General features: G+C 37.9%; 1 protein-coding gene across 11 annotated transcripts in view; it reads right to left on the bottom strand.

Annotated features, from left to right (window-relative positions):
* Nucleotides 1-18,432, bottom strand: part of CALD1 (caldesmon 1) — a 188,414-nt gene that overhangs the window by 159,824 nt on the left and 10,158 nt on the right. For 2 of the 11 annotated variants that reach the window (XM_049094656.1, XM_049094653.1), the window contains exon 2: nucleotides 14,198-14,242. The exons of the other annotated variants lie outside the window; for them this stretch is intronic. The gene's annotated coding sequence lies outside the window, so the exon portion shown is untranslated. The remainder of the gene's footprint in view (nucleotides 1-14,197; nucleotides 14,243-18,432) is intronic. 11 annotated transcript variants of the gene reach the window in all.

Genomic DNA, 18,432 nt, shown 5'->3' with positions numbered 1-18,432 from the left:
AAGTAATGAATTTTTAGTTTCTATTTATTTATTTTTGTTCGATCATTGGTTTGTTTTTAAGATTCCACACATAAGTGAAATCATGTAGTATTTGTCTTTCTCTGTCTGACTTATTTCACGTAGTAATACCCTTTAGGTTTATCCATGCTGTTGTTGCAAATGGCAAGATCTCATTCTTTTTTATGGCTGAGTGTTATTCCATTTTATATGTGTATATATGTGTGTGTGTATGCGTGTATGTATATACAAAATATAGTATATATCATATATTATATGTATAAGAATATAGAAATATATATAAATATGTGATATACATATTTCTATACCAAGAAAATCTGTTGATGGATGATTGGGTTGCTTTCATATCTTACAATAGTAAATAATGCTGCAATAAACATAAGATGTATGTATCTTTTTATTTTGCATGTATCTTTTTGAATTAGTGTTTTCATTTTCTTTGGATAGATATCCAGTGGTGGAATTACTGGATCATACAGTGTGTCTAGTTCCAATTTTTAGAGGAAACTCTAAAAACTCTATACTGTTTTTCCTCACTGATTGCATCAATTTACAGTCCCACCAACAGTGCACAAGAGTTTCCTTTTCTCCACATCCTCACCAACACTTGTTATTTCTGTCTTCTTGATATTAGCCACTCTGACTTCCATTCTGTGAAGCGATATCTCATTGTGGTTTTGATTTGCATTTCCATGATGATTAGTGGTGATGACCATCTTCTCATGTGTCTGCTGGCCATCTGTATGTCTTCTAAGTTTTAGTATTTTTGCCCTTGTTTTAATATAACTCATTTAACTAGAAGTTTATATAATTATAGATATAATTTCTAGTACAGCTTATATTTAACAACTGGCTCACAAAATTCCTAAAAACTTATAGGTTCTCCAGAGGCTTCTTTCTCTTTACCTCTCCAATTCATTAACAAATCCTGATGCCCTACATTCAAAATACATATCTAAAATTTGCTTGCTTTTCACTGTCTCCATCACTGACACCCTAGTTCAAGCCAACATTATCTTACAAGTTATAGGGTAGCCCAGGTGGCTCAGCAGTTTAGCGCCGCCTTCAGCCCAGGGTGTGATCCTGGAGACCGGGGATTGAGTCCCAAATCAGGATCCCTGCATGGAGGCTGCTTCTCCCACTGCTTTTTGTCTGTTCCACGCTCTCTCTCTCTCTCTCTCTGTCTCTCATGAATAAATAAATAAAATCTTTAAAAAAATATTTTTTTAAAAAAAACAAGTTATATCAGCTTCCACACAGCGCCTCTGTCTTGCCCTGCCATTCTGTTCTCAACATCATAGCAAGATGTAAACTCTAAATCAGTTTGTACACTTAAAAAAAAATAAACTGAAGTATAGTTGACACACAATGTTATATCAGTTTCAAGTATACAACATAGGGATTCAACTCATACCATTCTTTCTTTTTTTTTTTTTTTAATACCACTCTTTCGATCCCAACTTTCCAACTGCCTCCTGATTTATACAGAGTAAAATCCAAAGTTCAACACATGGCCTATGAGGCACTACCTAAAGAATGAAACAAAAGGGAGAAGGAGAAAGAAAAAGAGAAATGGAAGAGAAGAAAGGAAGAAAGAAAAAAAAGAAATGCTGTTTAGAGACAAGTGTGGGATACACAATCAATTGAATCCCAATTTTGAATTCCCCTTTTTTGCGGTCATTCTGTATAGTTCTAGCTTTGAAAGAGGTAGTTAGAAGAATGGGGAACTTCGTCTTTCTTCTTTCTTTATAGAAAATAAGGCAACTTTCCACCATACCAAGCTAGATTGCTAAAGAGATAATCATAAGAAGCAGGAGAGTAATGGTGGCATGCTGCATACCAAGAACATTGTCCTATGACATTCCCAGTAACAATTTGGCTTCAAAAAAATGGCTAATTGCAAATATTTGATAAGTGCTTAAAAGTTTTCCCCAAAGCTCCAAACCCTAGGGGAAGATAGAGCGTTCCCAGGCCAGACTAAAACCTTTTAACCTTAAGTCCCTTAAATATAAATATGTTGCCAAGATGCCGAGTGGATATTTAAATCATTCACTTCCTGTTTCAGTGCTATCTCTCTGTTTTGGAGAGGGACCAAAAATGTTTCATTCCTTTTGGCACTGCTTTCTTCATTTAAAAAGGATTTATACTTCAGGGGTTTTGACTCTAGGAAAAAAAAAAAAAAAAAAACCCAAGCGCATATTTTGAATGTCAGAATGTGAATGCTTTGACCCTTTGAAACAAAAATGCACTACTCTGTAGCCAGTGGGGTGAGAGAACTAGTTCAGGGACACAACAGGTCCAAATGAGCTTCTAAAGTGACAAGCAAAGAGGGAAAATTGGCCCACCTGCAATGACTTGTTTAGGTAATTTTGAAAAAAGCCCATTTAAGAAGTTGGTTTTTACTAGATCACTTGTAAACAGTTTTGTTTAAATGTTACATTTAAGATAATCTAAGTATTTCCATTACGCTCAAGCGATCAATTAAACTTCAAACGTGATGAAAACATCTCTTAGATTTCATTAAAATGAATAGGAGTCAATAGGAGGTTCCAAATGATATCTCTTAAAAGAGTTGTCTTTGAAGGTTGTGAACCAAGATGAGAGGATTGATGAGGACTGAGCAGGGTTGATTTCCTAGTGTCCTGAGTAGCAAAACAATCCATACTATCAGCCTGGGTAGTCTGAAAAAAACTCTCCAGGCAATTCTGATTATACTTGGCAACCTATCTCTGAAGTTAAGATTCCCCAGGGAGGCAGGATAATATTAGACATATTAATACGGTGTCAGCGAACATTCCTGTCTTCAATTAATTGAATTCAATTCAGCATTTGTTAACCCTCTACTTTGTGCTTGGAGCTGTGCCTGGCGATAGAACTGAGGGCAGGATATACAAAAATCAATGAAAATGATTCCTGCCTGATGGTGACAGAGAGAAGAGTAGTACATCATGCTGGTCAGATATCACAAAAGACGTTTAAGCTATGGGAACCCAGGAGGAAAACAATTAATTGTGACTAGGACAATAAGGAGGTAGCATGACTTGAATTATAGATTGGCTTTCAATCAGTAAAGAATGAATAAAAATCACTCAAGACCAAGGAAACAGTCTTCTTAGCTGACAGCTCATATTAATAGACACGTTCTTGGACAAATTATACAATCTGGGTGGTCAGTCATTCCTGTAAGGCCCAGGAGCTGCCAGGAGGCTTGTCCCCATGCACCTAGCCACTGCGCTCTCAGCTAAAAGGGGATGGTGAAGCATTCTCAGACTAAGAATACAAAGGCTGAGGACAGAATAAAGGCCTGAACAGCTCTCACAGCAAACTTGGTGTTTTGTTGAACTGCTAACCATTTCAAAAATTGGGACACATTTGGGTGCAGGAAAAGAGAAGACCTTCTCCCACCACAAGGGGTGGGGGTGGGCCACTAATGAAGATGTCAATGGCTTGAGACTCTCAATGGCCAGTTCAATGGCTGCAGACTAGCTCTCACCTCATGGAGCCATTTCAGAGGGCACAATTTTGTCCTAGGGCACTGGGCAAGAGTCTAATGACTATTGGAAAAACAACACACATATATTCTACTGATAGTGAATTCAGAATTATATATTCTTGTAAAGAAAGCATGGTATAATTATAACCAACTGGAAAGAAGGAGACTCAATCCCTCAACAGGCATAATCTGGTAGTTCAAAGGGGAGTCAGAAACTGAGAAAATTTAGAAAACACTGATTAAGGCAGCTGAGAGTAACCCATAGAAAGATTTGTCATCTCTAACCATTCGATTTATTTCATATGGGTTAGATTTAAGTCTATTTATTAAAAATGCAGGATTTGGCCAAATTGGGTTGATTAGACAGCAATTGGCAACTAGTCATAATATGTTCACTTTTAGTTAGCATTTATGATTCTTAAGTTTATGCTACTTCTGAGAATAATATTCATCAATTTAAATACTTTTATAAAAATTCAGTATCTACTAAGTGTTTTTGTGACCTTACTATATCTGTAAGCCATCCAAGATTCCTTTTCAAAGTTTATAGTCTTTGGTTTTCTAAATATTGTCAAAAGATGGGGAAAAAAACCCTTAAACTCAAGGGTGTTCTTGTGGAATTTGGCTCCCATATCCCATTTCTGTCTGTATAGCTTAATTTTTTTCTAGCAATGAAAATATGTTCTCATCACCTCTACAATACAAAGCAAAATGTTGGCTCACAGCCTTTTGCGATTGTGAGTAAGCTGTCAAGGCATTAATATTTTAGTGGCTCCAAAGTTGATTTGAGAGAATTTTAATCTTATTTTCTTTGTTTTCTAATGTCACTACTCTAAACCTCTCTTTTCATGTTAGAGAATAAAAAATGACAGACATGGCTAAAACTGACAGTCAAAATATAGACAACTGTACCCTGCTGAATGTACATTTTGTTCTAGATGAAATGGTATTCTGGAAAAGACATGAGCTGAAAGTAACATATATCAGCTTGGCAAAAAAATTTGTGGCTACAAGAGGAGGGAACTGATATTTATTGAACCTCTTCAGGCTCCATGCTAAGTTATTTATATCATTTCATTTAGTTTTTATATCACTCCCACCCATGTCATTTTATAGATGAGGAAATGGAAGTACAGAAGGGTTCAACTTTTACCTAGGTCTTAGAGCTAGTATATACCTCTTTCTGTACTATATCAGGTCCTCTTTTGTCTGTCCATCTAATCTATCAGCCTCAGCTGCCTTGGGTACTGTGTTGAAAAAAATTCTGAAGCCATTAGAAAGAATACTATGTTTAATGAGCAATGCCACTCTATGGCCAGGAGCAAGGTTGGTAGCAGGAATATAATTTGCAGGTATAGTATTTATCCCCTATATTATACATGAAATTTCACTGGTAATTTTAGCTTGAAAGTAGGAAGCTGGGAGGAATATAAAATCCTCCTGGATTCTAGCCTTAATATTATTCTCTGAGTAAATACAGATTTTATATGAGTTAGCCTTTCCCCTGATTATACTATTTTTTTGCCATTATTTTATTTTCATCCTCAAATCTTTTTATCCCGTGGGAATGAGTCCCTCATTTATCTATATTCAAAGAGCTCAAAATTATGATCAATATTAGATTGTTGTAAATTTGTTTTTCAATATTACAGTGTAGACAATGTAATCTATACATGTGTAAATTAATCTATGCCCTAGCAACTGTTATCAGTACATGAAGGACCCCAGGTTAAGAGTACATACTCCAGAAAGCAGAATACTGGTATTCAAACATCATTATCTAAATTCATACCTGAAGTTCTATCAAGTAACATAAAGCATATAGACATAATTTTTTTACTTGGCAAATGATTAGGTGTTCAATATATGTAATTGGGTTGACTAGAATGGTTTGCATAGGCATCTCCAGCCTTGTGCATACAGGGATTAAGAATCTGACAAACCCTGCATCCAGAGGAGTGCCAGAAATCCAGAATTCTGTTCAGGTCTGTGCCCATTTAATAAAGTATTTGAGCCTGGCTAGAAGGGAAGCTGATTTTGCCATCAGAATACCATAACACTTAACCAGGGAGTGAACCTTTTGCATAAGGAGCAACTAAAAGAATATAGAAAAAGTTTCCCTAAGTGTACAGAACAGGTTTTGTAATTGCTTTTGTGCTTGCTAATAAATGTTTGCACATAAGAAAAATTCAGTCTCTGAGACTTGCTTCCACTGTAGCATACCACGTGGTATTAAGGTTATCTGGGAGGAAGCAGTGCCTACATCTAATAACTAAAGGCTGTTGACATTCACCATAAAGAGCCAGACAGATCAGCTTAGATCACTTCATTGTGGGAAGTCCAGTAGAGACCCCTTCTTCCACCTATCCCCTTCCCCAGCATTCCAGAGTTATTCATTGGGAAGGAGGGAAGTTGTTTAAGAGCCACAGCCCTCCAAATCTAAGCCACTGGACTTGAGCTTCAGAGCAATGGGGTGGAGGTGGGAGCAGAGCTTTGAATCAGATATGAGATGAAATTTAAACCTTAAAATAAACATTTCCCTTCCTGATGTTTAGGAGCTGGGTAGAGATGTAATTAAGAGACTCCTGTTCTCAGTGATAAAAGGAAGTTTGACAAAGAGGAGTTAGAGTTACTGATAAATAAAAACAAAATCATTTTGTCTTAATACCCCCAACATATTGAGACTCCTCAATAAACTAGCCATGGTATCATGAAGAGAATTTTGTATGGTTGGACTAATGCTGTAAGATATATACAGTCTGAGGTCTCCAGTCTCATATTCCTCATAACCCTCAGAGAGGAGGATTTTCATTTCTCCCATTGTAGAAGAATCATTCCTATTTAAGAGGTTGGGCATGGAAAAACAGATAAGAACCAGTGGTTAGCTCTTCTGACCATCATGAGTGTTCTCTACTTGCACACAAACAGAATACTGACCTTCTGAGTGTCTTCCTCCCACCATAGCTATCATCTCAGAGAAAGACAACAAATTACCTTTCAAATATATTCAAGGCTAAATATCCACAAGAGTAATTTAAGTTTCCTCTAATAATGCAGGCTGAATGAAGAAGTAGGTGAAAATTTGAAAGTTAAAAAAAAAAGGTAGCAATGGAATAGCTATCATAATATTCCAAAGCATTCAGTTTCATCTATCAGGTTAGATGCCAAATTGTGGTTTAAAAACAAACAAAACAAAAGCAAAAACAAAAACTACCAGAAAAAAAATTTCCCCTGGCCAACATCCCAAAGTTACCAATCTGTCTAGTGACTTAACCTAATTGACACATATATGCTATAAATAGGAAAGCTTTTTATGGATGAAATTGATGGCTGAGGATTGATAACAAATACACAAGCAGACTTAAGCATTATAATATTATAATGTACTCAGTTCTATAAGAGGCAAGAATTTTTAATCAATTGCTTTATATTTTTGTTTAACATGGTAGACCAAGCAGAGCCAAGAAGTGTTCTTATTTGCTCCAAACACAAAAATGTTGCAGAAAAAAAGAAGAAAAGTATTTAGAAATACTTAGATGAGCTTGAAAGCAAGAGGAGAAACATCTCCAGGTTACAGAATGTCAAGGAAATTCAAAGACAGGGAGATTAGCATGAGTTAAACATGTGGCAACATTCATTGGTAACATGGCACAAAACTATAACTGAGTTCCTACATAAGCCAAGAGCTATGTAGGTGATGTTCCACCTATGAACAGGAATAGAAATACTCTACCCATGGTAAGCTACTAATGGAGAAGCAATCTATCAGCAATGGGTAAACTCCAGGCTAAGGGGGGAAAGCTACTTTCTGTGTCAAAGAATGGGATCCACTCAGCTTTTTATTGCCTCTCTCCCATATATGACTACAAGCCAAGGATCACCAGGATTCTGAGAAAAGAAGGAAAAACAGAGACCAATAAAAACAGAAAATAGGAACACAGAGGCAACATATAACAAAATATAAGTGATATTTCCAAAGAAATGAGAGATAAGAGAGATCAGAGAACTATTGTATTTCTTTAAAAAGATCAGGATGTCAGAAAGGGAACATTTAAAATAACAATAACAACAAAACGGGATCCCTGGGTGGCGCAGCGGTTTGGCGCCTGCCTTTGGCCCAGGGCGCGATCCTGGAGACCCAGGATTGAATCCCACGTCGGGCTCCCGGTGCATGAAGCCTGCTTCTCCCTCTGCCTGTGTCTCTGCCTCTCTCTGTGTGTGTGTGTGACTATCATAAATAAATTAAAAAAAAAAAAAACACAACAAAAGAACTCTTGGAAATTCAAATTACTGTGGTTTAAAACAATGAATATAAAGCCAAAATTAAGGAAATTTCCCATTACTAGACTAAGATATAGAAAAGTAGAAAATATTTGAGAAATATAAAATCAGAGGATCAGTTTAGGAGACCCAAGAGAGAAAGAAAACATGGGAAATGGTGAGAAGGAATTAACATCAAAATTAGATCCAACAGGCCCACTAAGTGTTCAAGAGAATGAATACAAATCCAAATGATACTAGGACATGAAAATTCAGAATATTGCAAATAAAAAAGAAGATCCTAAATACTTCCAGAGAGAAAAAGAAAAATCAGCCAAGATACAAATATTTAGGAATCAAAATGGCATCAGACTTACTAAGATCAACATTGATAACCTAGAAGATAATGCAGGCATGCTTTGAGAAGTTTTAGAGAAAACGATTTCTCAGCCTAGAATTCTATGCCCAACCAAATAATCAGTCAAGTAGAAGATAAATCAATGAGACTTAAAAAAATTGTGTCTCCTCTGCACCCGTATGCAGGAAAACTCCTAGATGCTCCTCTCCATCAAAACAGAGGAATAAAGAAAGAGGAAGAGTGGGATCTAGGAAGCAGAGGATTCAAATTTCAGCCCACATGGAAAGGAAATTCCTTTCAATCCTAGGAAGGAAATTCCTAGGATGACTGTGAAGTAAAGATTTAGAACAGCTAGCTGTGCAACAACCCTAGAAAATTCCAAGATGTTTCCAGGAAGGATATCTTTCAAGAAAAAAATAAATTGACAAACACCTGATGTGTCTGGCTGTATGGGAAAGGGCTTGATGTTTGCTTAGTGATAGAAAACCAAACTAAGCAAGTAAAAGAAATAGAATAATTATTTAATCATGATTGGGAGGACAGGAAAGGTAGAAAAATAAAATATTATATGTAATCACAGCATACTATGTGGTCAGCTAGGAGCAATATTTACACAGTCATAATAATGTTGGAAGGGTGAGAAACCATCCATTTCTGTAGTTTCTCTTCTGTTTCAAAGATCTATTTGTCTATTCTTATACCAATACTGAACTGTCTTGATTACAGTGGCTTTATTAATGTTAGACATAACTTGTTAACTTTCTACAACTGGAGATAAGGCCTTAGCACTTTTATACTGTAGATTATTTACATTTTCAAATAATATGTTCAATATGTCTTGTACAATAAATACACTACCTATAACCTAAAAATTCTGGAAAGCCAGGGAAAATAGTGTATTTATCATATTTTTAAAAAATTAATAATTGGACCCATTGGTTCATTTTTTAAAAAGATTTTATTTATTTATTCATTCATGAGAGACACACAGAGAGAGGCAGAGATATAGGCAGAGTGAGAAGCAGGCTCCCTGTGGGGAGCCCAATACCGGACTCAATCCCAGGACCCTGGGATCATGACCTGAGCCAAAGGCAGAAGCTCAACAACTGAGCCACCCAGGTGCCCCTGGACCCATTGCTTTAAATTTGCTGTCTGACACTTGAAGAAAAATATATTGAACAAATTATTTGAAAATGTAACTAACATTGTTTAAAGTTAAGTTTATCCTATGTTTTGACTTTTCAGACATCCTATATATCATTAACCATAATAAATATAATGGTTTTATTTCACAAAGCAAATGACAAAAATCTTTCTGCATTATATTTAGAAATTTATACACATAATATTTATGAAAGGCCCACTTTAAAATAATTACAAAAAATATTGAAAATTAAAGGCTTAAAATTTATAAATTTTAATAAGTAGCAATAGAAAGGAAGACATAGCAATTTAATAGAAGGCAAAATAGAATTTAAGGTGATTTGATGAAATGAATACTTCAGGAAGATTAGAAAATCATGAACTTATCAAACAATATAGTCTTGAAACATATAACTAATTTTAACAGTAATAATGACTAACTTTATAAGGAGAAATGGACAGATTCACAATTTTCCAGGAGATACTGACATACTGGAACATAATGATTAAGAAATTTCTAAAAATGAGTAAGAATATAAGAGATTTGAACAAGACAATTAAACTAAATCAAAAGAGCCTTAAGCAAATGAAAATGGTTGAAGTGTTCATTTTTGTTTTATTGCATGATCTAGCATAAAAGCACCCAGTCTTTTTAAAAAGTCAAAACAGTGTGTTACACTAGTCACACTAAGTTAATTAACCAACAACATTTTGACTCTGTCTAGAATTTTTTAAATTCTCTTTTTGTGTTTGTCAAAATGATCTGCATTTTACCAAATTAATCTCTTTTTATGGCCCTGACTTTCTGCACCATTTTATTTATTTATTTTTTTTAAAGATTTTATTTATTTATTCATGAGAGACACACAGAAAGAGAGGCAGAGACACAGGCAGAGGGAGAAGCAGGCTCCATGCAGGGAGTCTGATGTGGTACTCAGTTCTGGGACCCCGGGATCACGCTCTGAGCCACAGGCTCAACCACTGAGCCACCCAAGGCATCCCTTTACCTTTTCAATAGGGTGTTTGCCTCTTTAGTTTACCTAATTCCACTCCTTTTCATAATTTTTCTCATATTCTGCTTTTTCCCCCAATATTGCAGTTATTTGCATCCTACTGGCCCTTTCCTATAAGATATTGAGAGATTTTATAAATATTTATGAACCATTCCTTGTTTTTCTTGATGAAGAAGAACAGGCAAACACCATTTCCATCAAATCACCAGCTATTCCCTCTGTGTGCAAACTGGAACCACTTTGTCTGATCCTTGTGACAGTATTTGCTACCAAGTCTTTTATAAATACTAAATGGTGCATTTTTTCACGTTATTTCCCAAGTGAAGTAGGTTCTCTTTATATACCAGAAGGCCAATCCAAATGACACATGTTTGCTTTATCAACCTCTATAAAAGTCTAGTGGTAATTTATATTGATTACATAATAAGAAACTCCATCCCTGGTACAACATGTTCTTTCAGCTGCAGAGCCACACCTGTAGAAATGCTAACTCACATCTGGTTCCATAAATCTGTTCTTTCTGATCCTCTGGAGAGATATTTTTATGTAAACTATATAGCTACATGTGGAACAGGAGACACCAAAGCAGATGGCTAAATCTAGTAACCATTTCCACCCCAAGCCTTCAGCTCTTACTCTCTTCTGTGACTTTGATATGTTCCAGAGACTTGATCCAATCATTCATTTTATGAAAGGTGTCTGTTACCAGCTTCATTTATACTTAAATAATAAACTCAAAGTGCTGATATTGTTGCTTCTGGGAGGTGTTAAAGACTACCTTTGAGTCAAAAATATTAGTTTCACTCATTGATAAATGGATTCTTCCAGTTATTCTTTATATGGAGATACTAAGAAAGATACCAATAGTTCCTCATCATTATATATTTTAATCTTTATTGATTCCATTGTATGTGTTGTATCTCTATACAAAACAACTTTAAAAACAAACCAACTACAATGAATCAAAAAAATTAGTTACCTTGAAGGCAACTCATCTGTAATTACTATTTGAACTAAATTTAGCTCCTCCCCTCCAAAAAGTGATTTGCCCCTAAAGGAAGCAACCCTGACTGAAAGGACAATGACGACTCCGATGAGGGAAAGTTATAAAGTCACAAATCCAAACAACAATAGAACTAGAAGAGACCATATTTAGTTCAACCCATTCACTATAAGAAGTGATGTCCCAGAGGATTGAGTCACCTGCCTTTGACTTCTGCTCAAAGGCAGAAACTGAATTAAACGGATTATTTCAGCTATTATCTGCTGCTAACTGAAAGAAAGTTTTATATTGGAGGCTATTATATATTGAGATGATTTCTATAAAGCAAGCCCCTCCATAATTTATATTTTAGTAATAGATGTTTTTCATAAGCTGTGTGATTTTTTTTTAAGTTGCCAAGATCTATAGATTTCAAGATTTTGGGGGAACACGGATCAGGTCCTTTTTTCCCTTCATTAGTGTCAAAGCTCTTAGAAGTAACTGGAATGATACAACTTAAGAGCAGAGTTTCAGCTGTTCAACAACTAGGCAAACTCTGTCACACTAATGTGTCAGTCTAAAACTAAAATGGCAGTGGTAGGTGCTGCTAGATACTGCCATATGTTTGGGATGGCCAGCCTCAAAAACAGCAGCAATAGGGTTCCAGTATCTGGCATCAGTGAGGAACAGGTTAAGGAATCGGCTAATGGTCTCAAGGGCGACCAACCAGAGAAGAGAGGTAGCCCCAGGTATTCAGGTGGAAAGTCCTCAGGATATTGCTGGTTAGCATATGTTTGAGAAAAGAGCTTGCTTATGCAGTTCTCACTCAAGGAGTACAAGTTCCATCAATATCTCCATAAAGTACATGTTAAATTTTTACCATGTTAAACATTATTCTGCTTTAAGGGACTTAAAAAATATGAAGGACATTAGGCAAAGCTTAAGACGATCCAAGTAAAGTGTGAAGTTGTATTAATGATGCCATCTATGCCGTTTCATTAGTGTGACAAATGTGCTCAGTAACATTAACACAGGAAACTGTGAGGGCATACCAGACTCTAACATTCATGCAAATCTTTTGCGAATCCAAAAACTATTCCAAAATAAAATTTTATGTTAAAAATAATAAAAATATACAATTTGACCTGCCCATAGGATTGCTTGTGCAAGCTTGGCCCCAAACACATTTGCTAGGATCAAACGTGCTTTTCTTCCACTCTTCTTCTTAGTTTCCTAGAGCATTTTTAAACTTTAATATATAGGGCTATAGATATTATAATCATCGACATTACAAGGCATAGCACTTTCACATAAATGATCTCATGTGTTAGAAATGTAAATGCTGATGAAAGGCAATTTTAGTAAATCTGAGAGTGACAAGATCCTTTGGTTTCAGATAAAGCTTATAAAAAACTTCTCTGACTGCGCTGAAGAAAAAAAAGCTCAATTTGGATGGTAATCTGTCTTAATGATCCCTTTTCACTATTGCCTTGGAGTTTCAGATGGTCTCAAACAAGATAATTGTCAATATTGCTTTCAAAGGCAAGGATGGAAAGGAATATGCTTGCCCCAGGAGCTTAAAAAAAGGGGGGGGGGACGAAAGGCTGAAACTGGTGATTGGGCAGCCCCAGAAAGAGTCACCCGAAGCTGTCATGCTTGGGGTAGTTTTGGAAATCTCAAATTCTAAACTTTGAATCTAGAGAGTTTCCTATATGAATATATGACTTATAGCTTCAAAAAAAATCTAACTAGCAACAGTCTTCATATTTCAAAGGAAAAAGAAAACCATGTCTTGAAGATCTTTTGCCACCTAAAAGAGAAAAGGGGAAAGGCCATTGTCGAGGCCCAAGGAGTCTGATTTGAAGTCACATGGACTATCAGCTGTGGACTTGAGCCAGGAACTGGGGCCACTTTTCTACCAGACCACCACCTGGAATCTGAGGCCCCTGCAAAATGTAAGAGCCAAAATTAAAAAACTTAAACCTCACTGCAAGTACTCTCAGGAAAAAGAACAAGCAAGCTAGAAACTATTCCCAACAGAAAGAGTAATTGTTTTATTTCAACAGCATATCTAAGAACAGAAATATGGAAAAGCATGAAAATTAAAAAAAAAATCTTAACTCCCATACTTCTCATTTCCTCAAACACAGGTAGGTTAGCAGTCCCAGGTTGACAGATATAATCACTCTGTCCAGTTTTACAGCATCAGAGAGCTTCTTGGGTATATATTTCCATTCCACCATTACTGTAAACTGTAGAATGTGGCTGAAATATTCTGATTTTTCCTTTTCTTATCATCAATCTTTTTAAAAAGATACATCTAAGCAACAGAGACATGAGGGCATCATGGCTAAAGCATATGGCTGCCAACAGTATAGAACACTTCCAAATCTGTACAGTTCAATGGGAGCAGAAACAAAAAATAGAAGGAGGAGGAGGAGGAAAAAGGAAAGGAGGAGAAGGAAGGGGAAGAAAAAAAGAGAAGGACGATGGGGAGAGCAAAGGGAAGGTGGTCAGAAGAAAGGAAGGAGAAAACTTTAAAAAACCCTTATTCCCTTCCACAAAGTATCTTCTTGTTTTTTCCTTCATTCATTAATTTGTGAGAGAAAGAAAATTATGGCCAAAACCCTAAAATAAGTAAGCAAATAGATAAAAAGGAAAATAGCTTTATCCAGTTGACATAGTGCTCTAACTGGCAAGTTTTTCAGATAGCTATGGGTTGGTTTGTGAAAGGAGAATGTCTGCCTTTCTCATTTGAGAGTTGAGAAGGAGGTTCAGGCTTTCCTGGCATGGCCTGAATTGATAATGGAAGTGATTTTTCAGAATGAACCCTAAGTTGCACATGACTGAATCATAAAAAGAACTACACTTGAAAGGGACTTAAGCCAATATTTATTCTATCTTGTTGCCCTGAAGTTTATTCTACTTACATTAAACCGGTAACAGCACTGCCAGGCTTTTTGGTACATCATTGCCTTTGAAGAGAAAACAACCCAGATTACCAAAGCCATAATGAAGGCAATGCACAGTTAGTTTGGATTCTTATTTTCTCTTCATGTTTCAGGCCATATATTTTCAACTCTGCACACAGGTACACACATCAGAAACACATCCTGTAACATCCCAGACATGTACACAGCATGTGTCTACATGACAGTGCTAGACACAGCTGTTTACACAACGTAGAGATTGTTCTAGTCTCTGGGCAAAGGTGCTGAAGTGGTGGACAGTCCCATAAGGGTTCATCTGAGACCCAAGGCAGCTTGCAACATTTGATGGTGGTGGTGGTTTTGTGTATCTGCGTGTTCAGACATGCAAGAAATCTGTCCTGCATGTTTAATGGCAGACAAAGTGGCCTCCCTGAGATGCAGTCAAGATTGTAACAAAACAAAAGGGAGATAAGAGGCCCCGAGGGACAAGAAGTGAGGAGTAGATAAGGGAAAACAACACCAGACATTGAGTTTCTTGGGGTGGAAATTAAAAAAAAAAAAAACCAACAACAGAATGCAAATTTTTTTGTTTTTAAGGTACAGAAACAGAAGGAGTGGTTGCTAGGTGAAGTGAGGTCTATGGATACAGAAAAATGCACGATGGCTAGGATAACTGTCCAACCCGGCTTGCCTGGGACAGCCGCCATTTAAGACTGTTATTTTAGGGAAATTATTAATAGCTCCTCCTTTCCCTCTCCCAAGTGTCCCTGTTTGGATAATAAATGGCCTAGTCACCTTCTTATCCACCACCTCTGGCCTAAGGCAGGACATAGCCATAAATAAGACTAGAACTAGGAAATGGAACCACAGAAAGCTTGAAAGGAGGAGTTATGGGAAACAATGGCTAAATAAGAAAGGGATTGGGAGACAAGGTATGATGTGTGTGGGCATTTTGTTTAAGTTATTTATTTATTTACTTATTCATGGGAGACACAAAGAGAAAGAGGCAGAGACATAGGCAGAGGGAGAAGCAGACTCCTTTCAGGGACCCCGATGCGGGACCCAATCCCGGAACCCCGGGATCATGACCTGAGCCAAAGGCAGATGCTTAACCACTGAGCCACCCAGGTGTCCCACATGTGGGCAATTTGTAATCAACACAGATAAACCTAGGAAGAGCACTGGGAGGAAGGGTATATAAAAACTTAAGGATGAATTCAGAAGAAATAGAAGACAAAAGACGAATGATTCAGAGCACAAATATGCACAGGCTTCTAGTATTTTCCCCTGAATGTGGGGATTCGTAGTTATAGTCAGCACATATAAAAATGGCTGAAAACAGCCATCCCTGCTTTCTGCCCTGAAGTGGCCCACACGATGTCCTCTCAGCTGCTGCTTACATCCTCCTAGGGCTCTGCTTCTCAGACTCACAGGCTGCCTCCTCCAAGCCTTCTCATCAAGCCCTCTCCCCAACTTTTGATGGCTGCCTACCAGAGAGTCTGCTACTGTGGTTTCACAGGTGTCCACAGATAGGCCACAGTCTGTGAAGCTGCGTTTCAGTGCATCACGTCTGAGACCTCCTTTGACTTTTTACTGGGTCCGAATTTTGTATTGCAAAAGTCAGAAGGTAAATGTCAAGGGCAAGTTCAAAAGGCCCAGTAATTTCTAGCTAAGCAGTTCCTGAACCCAGAGGGAAGATGGAATACCATCAGCAATAGGGTCTTTGGCATTTAGAGGTTCAGAAAAGAGCTGTATGTATCACCATTTTGAACTGGAGCACCTTATGGATTGAACTGGAGCATGTTATGGGTTATGGGTTGAATTCAAATTTCTCATGTTGAAGTCCTAACCCCTGTACCTGAGAATGTGACCTTTTTGGAGATTGGGTCTTTACAGAGGTGATCAAGCAAAAATGATGTCATTAGAATGAGCCTTGATCCAACAGGACCGGTGTCTTTTAAAAGGAAGAAATTTGGGTAGAGAAACACATACAGGGAGAATGCTAGGTGAACATGAAGATGGCCATTTTCCAGCCAAGGAGAGAAGCCTGGAACAGATCCTTCCCTCAGAGCCCTCAGAAGGACCGACACTGCTGACACCTCGATGTTGGCATTCTAGCCTCCAGAACTGTGAGACAGTACATTTCTATTGTTTAAGCCACCCAGGTTGTGGTGCTTTGTTACAGTAGCCCTAGGGAACTAATACCTCAGATGTAATCTGGTCAATGTGAGAGCTAGGAGAAGCTGCCCAGACTATATTTTCTCCATATCCCAAGAAGACAAAGTAATGCTTCTTTGAGTTATCTAAAAGAGTGGGCACTGCCCCCTGGCAAGATTGAACTGGCTGACCCTTAGGAAATAATTTCAATTGCTCATGCCTTGCTTCTCCTTCCATGAAGTTGGTTATAGGGCCTATGTTCTCAAACCCCTACTGTGACTGATTGTTAAAGGCCAAGGGTGATCACATGAATATTCTGAGTTTGAGGCAGGAAGGTCAAACTTATATGTGAAGACTTATTAATAAATATATCTCTGAGGGACACCTGGGTGGCTCAGTGGTTGGGCATCTGCCTTAAGCTCAGTGTGTGATCCCGGCGTCCTGGGATCAAGTCCCGCATCAGGCTCCCTACAGGGAGACTGTCTCTCTCTGTGTATCTCTCATGAATTAATAAATAAAATCTTTTTTAAAAAAATACTATCTCTCAGAACAGCTGGCAAGATGAGTGGACTCTAACTTCCTGAGGCAACCCATGCAGAGAGGTACAGCCCCTGACTTCCTACCTGAGCCTCGTAGAACCAGCTCTGTCTCGGCCTTTTGAATTTCTAAATGTGACATAATCAAAAACGAAATAACTCATACTTTTGGCCAAAGAGTTTTCATCTTTCAGTACATAATTCCAGAATATTTCCCTTGAATCAGGGAAAAGTGTATAACCTGCTTGTTAAACTATTTCTGCTACCAGGAAAGGAGAACACAGAAGTATTTCTGCAGGCTTCTTTTAATTTTTTTTTTTTAAGCTGCTATAGTCCTAGATTCTCATCCTGTCTCCCACTCGAATTATCAGTAGTGAAAGAAATGGTGTTTAGCCCTGCTTCCTTATATGGCAGGGAATGACAATGTGCTTGTCTATTTGAACTGCAGTGTGGCTTTCTGACAAATTATAATGATTGGTTATGGAAACCTCCTGCTCTGGTTTCCATCGTATTCCTGAGGAAAGACACAGAACAGACAGCTGTAGGGAAATGGAAAGGGCTGGATTCAGGGGAGTGGCACTGAATCTGGCTCTGCCATTTGCTAGTTGTATGACTCTGGAGGAGTTCCTTAATTTATTTCACTGCCCTGAGAAAGTCATCTTCAACTTGAATGGTGCCTGTCACATAGCAAAACTGCCGGCAAGATACGGGAATGAGCCAGCTTTCTTCTTAATGATCTCTAACCCACAAGGGCTTGGGGTAACTCTCCATCCATTTTGATTCACTGTCTCTCCCAAATTCAGCATTGTTTTTTTTCTTCTGATGACTCTCAACTTCTCTTCTCTCTGTATCTCATTCTCTCCTCTCTCCTTTTTTCCTTCCTTCCTGTCTCCCTCTCTCATTCCAGGTCCCAAACACTAAAACCTACAAAACGCCCAGTGTCAGGAATAATAAACCCCTTTAGCCATACCAGATAAAGAAAGGCAGCACACATCCAGTGATAAGGGCAGTGGGTTGAAAGGGGTGGTGGAGGTCATCTGCTTCTGCAGAGCTCCAGAGACAGACAGATCAGGAAAGTGCTTATGCGGACCTGAGCAGGGTTTCCTTTAACTGTTGGCTACTAGTCCTAGTCCCACCTCAGGGAGAATCTGACATGAACAAAGAAGGGGCACCTGGGTGGCTCAGTGGTTGAGCGTCGGTCTGCCTCTGGCTCAGGTTGTGACCCCGGGGTCCTGAGGTTGAGTCCTGCACTGGGCTCCCCAAAGGGAGCCTGCTTCTCCCTCTGCCTATGTCTCTGCCTCTTTCTGTCTCTCATGAATGAATAAATAAATAAAATCTTTAAAAAAAAAAAAAAAGAAAGAAAGAAAAGAAAAGAAGGTGGCTTCTTTTGTTCCATCTACATAACAGCCATGGAGTAGCCATGCTGGGAGAATGTGGCTTGAGACTTGAGGACTAAAGGGAGTCCATGCCTATAGGTAGCCTCACCAAAGTCACAGCTAATAGCTGATGATTTTTAATTTAGTGCCAGCATGGGCAAAGCAG

Source organism: Canis lupus, chromosome 16, assembly GCF_003254725.2.
Source record: "Canis lupus dingo isolate Sandy chromosome 16, ASM325472v2, whole genome shotgun sequence".
NCBI classification, from domain to species: Eukaryota; Metazoa; Chordata; class Mammalia; order Carnivora; family Canidae; genus Canis; species Canis lupus.
This window is presented reverse-complemented; position numbering and strand designations above follow the sequence as displayed.